Genomic DNA, 7,701 nt, shown 5'->3' on the forward strand with positions numbered 1-7,701 from the left:
CTGATTGGAGGAATTCTTTAAAAAAAGGAGATTGTAATGGTTTCCTTATCAAGCAACATTTTCCTCAAAGCAAGTTCACGAAGACTCGTTGAGAAAGGGTACGCTTTAGGTATAAAAATAAAACAAAGAAAACGCATACAATTTCCAGTTGCCAATTAGAATAAACTGTTTTGAATTTTTAGGTGAAAGTGAACAATACACTTAAAACTCATAAGTCGATATGTCCGAGTGGTCAAGGAGACAGACTTGAAATCTGTTGGGTTGCGCCCGCGCAGGTTCGAACCCTGCTGTCGACGTTAACCATTTTCGTATTATCACCACTGACAATAAACTATAATATATTTTTAACTATTTTTGTCTTGTCACCGACAGACAGTAAACTGAAATGTATTTAACTTCTATTATATAGAAGTTTTAAAACTTATAATGTATTTTGGAGCTCACTAGGGTAGAGATTCTGTTTAAACACCATTCTTAGCAATTTTATTTTAAAACTAATTTTCAATCGAGCACTGGTATATCTACTATTTTTGTATATATTAATAAATGAAATATCTATAACAACCAAAAGCAGAAGCCTACATTCAGATGTAGATTCTAACATAAACAGAAGAAATTGGAACTTGGATTACCTTTCTTAAATACAAATGGCATAGGGAGCTTTATTTTTAACAAATGATGTGCAAATATCTACATTTTGAGATTTGTAGTACTCTTCCAGTAGGTTTGTTTTACTTACATTCCTAAGGAGTGGAATGGAGTTGTGAATTGCTTGATTAAATGGACTTCTGATTATGTGCAGGATTCGAATGTTACAGATAGGGAGCAATCACCCTCCGAATTATCTTGTGAGTTTGATGATCTTGTTGATCAGCTCTCCTTTTTGTATCTCTTCTTGTCTTAATAATTTTTTTATCCCTCTTTCAATAATTATGTATATTTTTAATGACGACTTTTAACAATTATGTGTATTTTATATGAGGATTTGGTCAATGTGAATGCCTTTTATTATCAATCATTTATATTTTTTAACATAAATATCAAATGTCATTTTCTCTAATAATTATCGGTATCAATTATCTATTATTGTTATTTATTCAGATATGTTGAAAGATTTGCCAAACAATCTGAGATTTATGATAAAGTTGCTCTATAATTTCTTGAACAATGTGCAATAGACCTTCATATACCTACTAACAAATCAAAATTGAAGGGACAATCTGAACTGTCTAATACATAGTAAAGATTGAATGAACCAAACCCAAAGATCTTTAATCGTATTTCCTTTACATCGAATGCTCTTTTTGACTCCAACTCAAAGAAAATGCACTAAAATTGTGTTGGTAAACAGATTTGTCAGTAAAGAAATTGCCCAACGGAGTGTATGTGGCAAATTGTTTACAACAGTTGGATAGGCCCTTGATATCCGGCCTTCCTCTGCGTTTAGAGGGGCAGCTCCCTTGTAAGATGAAATTTTAGATTTTTCAAAAAGGATAAGAAGAACTTAGAAAATAGGACGGAAAACCATTGATAGCGAATGCACCACACGCCTTCAACGTTTTCATAAAATGACGTAAACTATTAATGAGAGCTATCAAGGACTACGCTTGAGAACTTTCACCAACACAATGCTAATTCAAACATCCACAAATACTTGCATCATACCATGAAAGTAATCATAGGTGAATCAACACTTTAACAGTCCAGATTCCTTGGAGAGAGAACGCTAAATGTACTTTCTTTTATTTTTTGCACCAAGAAAGAAAGAAATAACTGATTACACAAAAACAACAATTGTACCCACTTTCCAAAAATTGCTTTATGATCAGAGCATCAGTGTTCCCCCCTTTATCCAAGTCCAAAAGTCCCTTATTACATTGATCTCTAGGAATTTATAGCCAATCTAGAATAACCAACTTTTCGGGTTCATAACTACCCAAAAAGTTAGAGTTTGGACTACTTGAAGACGATTCATAACCAACTGTAACCCTTGAAGCTTAACTATGGTTAGAAAAATGAAAACTAGAGTTAATTCTAAAGTTGACCTTCTTACAAAATACATCAACAAAATTCTAAGACAACTTTGGATAGAAATACTTCTAACTTTTAATTCTTTGAATTTGCTCCTTGATCTGTAGGCGCTACCAACAACTGAGTCAAGTTTGCCTTGTATGCTCTGAATGATTTGATGACTTGAGCCAAAGTTTTGTTCTTAATGACGATTAAATTGTGCATCTTCAGCTTACACAGCTCATGTCTCTTTCTAATTTCATCCAATTCTGTAACACAACTTGACAAGTTTTGAGTACAAGAGTTCAATGCTACTGAGAGACTGCTCAATCTCATCATAACACTAGCATCTGAACTTTGTTTACTGCCAAGTTCGGTGCTGATTTTTGTCTCTATGCATTACAAAATGGAAGATATGTCTGGATTTTGAGTGTGCTCACTAATAGGAATACCTTCTACGATCATCGGTATATCCCCCAAGGCTTTCTTTTTCAGTAACTTGCACGAGTTTAAGAATTGTTCTCCTTCACTCAATTGTTCATTCATACTATCATTCTTCCACCGGATATTTTCCAGCCATATATCAATTTGCTCTTCTTCTCTAGTGCTGATTAACTTTAGTGACTTGACTATATTGCTGTCCATGCCTTTAATTTCTACTAAATTGGCATCAATTTCTTTCCAGAATGTTCGTTGTTCCTTGAGAGTTGTCAGTTCTTTTTGAATGCTTCGTTGTATATGATCCACTTTGGTGAATATACCTTGAACATCTCGAAATAAGCCTGATGCCTGTTCTTTCATGCTTTGTACCCATGCTTTCACCATCTTACCATAAGTTTGGCATTCTCCTACGTTTCGAATGGTTTCTTCATCAAACATCTTCTCCGGATCTTCTATAATTTCTATGGATGAAATAGGGCTTGGAAAGGAGTCACTAACCATTGATTTGATGCATGAAGAAAGAGCTTGGACTTGACACTTGATTTGGTTCTTAACTTGCTTATCTCTCCTTGATTGCTCTATTAGGACAGCAGCTGACACTTGAAAATTGTGTTCTTTCCCTTCACGGGTAGTCCGGCCTAGATCTACTTTAGTGATGCTAAAGTCAGATTCATTTGCCTCATTTATGTTCTTTTCCATGATTGGTTGTGCAATTTCAACAGATAAATTACCTGTAGTGGGGCTCACTGCTAGTCTGGAATCCATTTTAGTCTTCTTTATCTTTGTACTTTTGTGCATCAAGTCAGCTACAACATCTAGATTGGGCGCTTCCAATTGAATCATTCTTTTCTTCTTTCTCTCCAAACTCTGTTGTAACCAAGATGTTGAGATACTAGCAGATGGACTAATTACTGAAGGAAGTTGCAAGACTATAGATGATAAGTTCAAGTTATGCACATTTTCTACAACTGGCTCCTCTTGGATTGCTTCTGTGCTTTCGGGAGACAACGAACGTGTAGGAGATGCTATGGATTGAATCATCTCATCTACAAATGATGGTAAAGTATTCATCTCAGGAGCTTCATCAATCATTTGTTGAATTGGCTGTAAGGTCTTCTCCTTGGGTTTTGATCTCTTCTTCCTGGTAACCATGTTGAGTTCACATGCTGATGCTAGATCAACTCGTTTATCTGGATCTTCACCATCATCTCCCCCTTGTGTGCTATGCAAAGAGCCTGAGGATGTAGGAATAGAAGATGGAATGGTTGAAACTGATATTCCTTCTTGAGAGGTATTATTATTATTTACACTACTTCTTCCTGTTGACTTAGTAGTATTGGCTTCTTGGACTTTATTCTTTAACCAAGTCTCAGTTCGTTGAATCACAAAGAAAGTCCTTTCCTTGAGGTCTTTTAGTTCTGGCAACGACCAATTGATATATGGCAATTCTAGTAATTGTATCCGCTCAAAGAAGTAAGGATCAATCAAGTCTGACCCGTCTTCCGTTATGCCTGTCACATCCCATCCCATTTTGTAATCAATGATTTGTTGTATTGTAAATCTCATCCAGTCCCTTTTTCTAACTTCAAAATCATTCTCACAATTAGCCCAATAATCTTCCAATGTGGGGAAATGAAGATAGCCAGGTCCAAGTGCCAAGTTATTTTTAACATACCCGCTACTATCAAATGGAAAGCGACTGTAGAAAGAGTGTAGAGTTATGTTCACCATGGATCTCTCAATATTTTGAGCATCCGAAGAAGACGAACAACTGTAATGTCCAATGCCAATTGGGAAAGGGATTGATCTTTTGTTCCTGCACTTTTTGTTTACTTGACCAATTTGCCTGCAGACTTCTGAAATTACCAACTTATCATCTACGAAGCCAGGCAACATGAGAGGACAATCTCGAAAACCTCCAATGCGGATGTAAGTGAATCGAGGATATTGTATGAAGAAGCTACCATAAATACTAATGAGACTGGCCGCTTCGGGAGAAATTCGAAGCCCTATGTTTCCTTGTAGTTCCCTAGCAGTGAGCATAGAAAAAACATCATTCACCCTGCGGAAGTGTGCATTGCTTTGTTTAAATTGCAGCTGGGGGTAATAGTTATAGATTTGAGTGGTTAAGCTATATTCCCCATAAGGATTTAGACCGGGCCATGACTTCATACTTGCAATTGCGTACATTAGATATGAGGACATGTAAAATCCTTGATTTGCATTGAATCCTGTCAACTGGTAATGGAGGGCATCGTTGATCATTTCTCCCCAATCTATAAACTGTTTCCTAGTGGTGATGGTATTAATATACAAAAACATCCAATCTTGAAAATCTTCAGCCATCTGATTTCCCACCACTCTATTGAGAAGAACTATCATATCAGAAATGTCTTCATTAAAGATATTCCTATGTAAGATTCTGGGCAACTGCGATTGTCCTCGTCTGGGTTGATCGAGCCAACTTTTAGCAATAACATTGAGACAAGTTTTCTTATTCTGATGAAAATAAGCCTGGGCACCTTCTTTAGAAATTTCTGTGAACTCCTCTCTTACTGGCAGTCTGAAAGTGATGGATATAGATATGGGATCCAACCTTGCTACGATATCACCTCCTGCAGTCTTGATGTCCCTCGAATTCTGATCATATGCCTTGATACATTCTAAAACCAATTTCACACATTGAACTACGAGCGGATGTCCTCTTGCATGGGCCAGACCACTTTCCAGCGTTCGACGTGCCAGGGGTGATTTATCTTCTTTGATCATCATCTTCCACAAGTCTGCAATTTCTAAATGCCCCATCTTTGTGTCAGATATTTCGGGGAGCATGCTCTTCAGTATTACAAAAGGTTCCTTACCCTGAAAATTATACCTCATATTATCACTTGTCAATGCTGTTTTGGTAATAATGTGAAGTCAATGGTCACGTGCTTGTATATGTCCATGCACCTCTGCCCTTATGCCTTTCATACGCTGCGCTTATTCTGACCAATTGATGATATTTCAGTCGAACCACATAAGCACACTGGCTTTGAATGTATTCGCTCCATTGCTTTGCCAACTGTTTGAACTAATTAGTGACATGAAGTTCTTCTTATGGATATCGTGGGTGAGAAAAGCCGAGGGTTACCTGAGTGCTGGAGATGAAGAATTATATCAAACGTTTTAGTTACACTCTAACGCGCATTCCATCAAATAAGTCGCACCCATTGCCTTGTGTTTCCATACGTGATTCTAGACTCAGCGTTCGAATGCATTGTCAGTCTTTCAACTCCAAATGCGGCTTAAGAGCATAATAATACCATTGCTATGCCGTGACAGGTCCGAAATACCATCGTTTTGATAGTATCGGGTGCCTTGGAACGTCTTGCTGCGATTTTTGTTTGACAACGCTCATGCTTTGTTGGGGGCGGCTTATTCTTGATCTGCACATTCATTTTCGTGCATAATCTTCTCATGCTTAATGCTGCTCACGGCACCACAACCTGGAGACAACGCATTTTGTCAAACAAGTCACACCCATTGCCTTGGCACTTATCACGTCTTGCAACAGGCACGTTTCACGCAAGAAGCATATTAAATATGGTGGGGTGCACAAAATCTTCCCCAGTCCCCACGCACAGCTTTCCTGAGCCAAGCGCTTTGTTGGGCGCTGTCCACTTTTGACTCAATGAAGAGTCTGTCTCACGCAGACTGAAAATACCATACACTATGCAGTGGAAAACAAACTGTACTCATCATGCAACTATCATTTATTCATTCTGCTCATTATATGGTATCATTTTCAGCGTTTTGCATGCTGGTTTTTGCTTGTAAGGCCGTAGGTCTGTGTTGATGAAGCCACAGGCCATGCAAGGTTAAATAATTTCATATTTAATCGAACTTTGAGAGAATGAGATTGCTAAATGCATATATCATTTTTAACATTATCTTTATGTGCAGGATTTTCTTTCGGAGTAATCTTGAGATTCGTGGTCGGTTGTGAGTTACATGCCGTTTCGTCTCCAGATTTTTCTTTTGAAATGCTCTTGGGCATTGATAGAAATGAGCAGTAGATTCATTTGGCCCGACTTTTCATGACCGAACAGGCTTCCTTCTTCTCTATGTTGTGCATTCTAAAGTTCCAGAGCAGAAATGATAGAGGATATTCATAAACTCATAGTTGGGAACAGACCTGAAAGGATTTGGATTGTGTGAAATGATTTATGGAGATTTGGATAAACCGCTTCTACATCTTTGCACACCCTGCCACCATTGTGTTTTAACCTCATAAACTGCCCTTGTTTATGCAAAGACACTCTCATGTGTGCTTGAATGTACACACTTTGGTTCTCGTTTATATTTTGGTAAAGGTTAAGATTAGGGCAAAAAGTTAGAGTACAGGGAGAGAGAGTATGTTAATACGTGGAGAGAGAAAAAGTGAAACTCAAACCCAAAACCTTAACCCGTACTTCTCTCTAAAAGGTTCTAGTACGTGGAGAGAGAAAAGTACGTGGAGAGAGAAAAATGGGAGGAGAGAGAGTGAAAACTCTAACTTAAAACCTTAACCCGTACTTCTCTCTAAAGTTTTAGTACGTGGAGAGAGAAAAGTATGGGAAGAGAGGAAGTTCGAATTTTCTTGAGTATTTTCTCTTCTCAATTTATTAATATAATTAAACTCTCCGTGAAAAATGTTGGGAAAACAAATTGCACTATTGATTTTGAGTAGGAGGATACAATCAAATTCAACAAATTTCCAAAATTTATAATCATAATAATTCTCTTTTTTTTAATCTATTCTTATTATAAATCATAGAATTTGATTTCAAATATTGACAAAACAAAAAATATACATAAATTCTTGATAGCATGAAACCAGTTTAAGAAAAACAATAATTTGCACTATTAAATTTAAAGAAACATAGTTAATACACCAACTAAAATTGTTTTTCTTATTTTTCCTGACCTTATAAGATAAAAGATGGTCAAAGAAAAGACCACTATTCAATAATCTTTGAAAAATTTACAACAAATTCCCACTCTTATAGAAACTAATCAGAAATTAAACCCACAATCTGTAGTACCCAAATTAAATGCACAGGCTACCTAAAACATAACCGACCCTAAAAATCCGATATCATTTTTCTCCACTATCTCCCTCCAACAAAAGGGAATTTGTGTAGAGGAACATTATTAGCACAGCAACTAGATACAAAGACGCAAGTAGAATGCAATTGATCTAGGAAGCAAGTAGAAGCCCTAGTGATA

General features: G+C 36.8%; 1 non-coding gene across 1 annotated transcript; it reads left to right on the forward strand.

Moving 5' to 3' along the window:
* The first annotated feature begins 214 nt into the window (after positions 1-214).
* On the forward strand, positions 215-296 carry TRNAS-UGA (transfer RNA serine (anticodon UGA)). Its single transcript has one exon. It is a non-coding gene; the product is annotated as a tRNA-Ser (tRNA).
* The last annotated feature ends 7,405 nt before the right edge of the window (positions 297-7,701 follow it).

This window comes from Cupressus sempervirens, chromosome 7 (genome assembly GCF_028749045.1).
Source record: "Cupressus sempervirens isolate cs-2001-9-10 chromosome 7, ASM2874904v1, whole genome shotgun sequence".
NCBI lineage: Eukaryota > Viridiplantae > Streptophyta > Pinopsida > Cupressales > Cupressaceae > Cupressus > Cupressus sempervirens.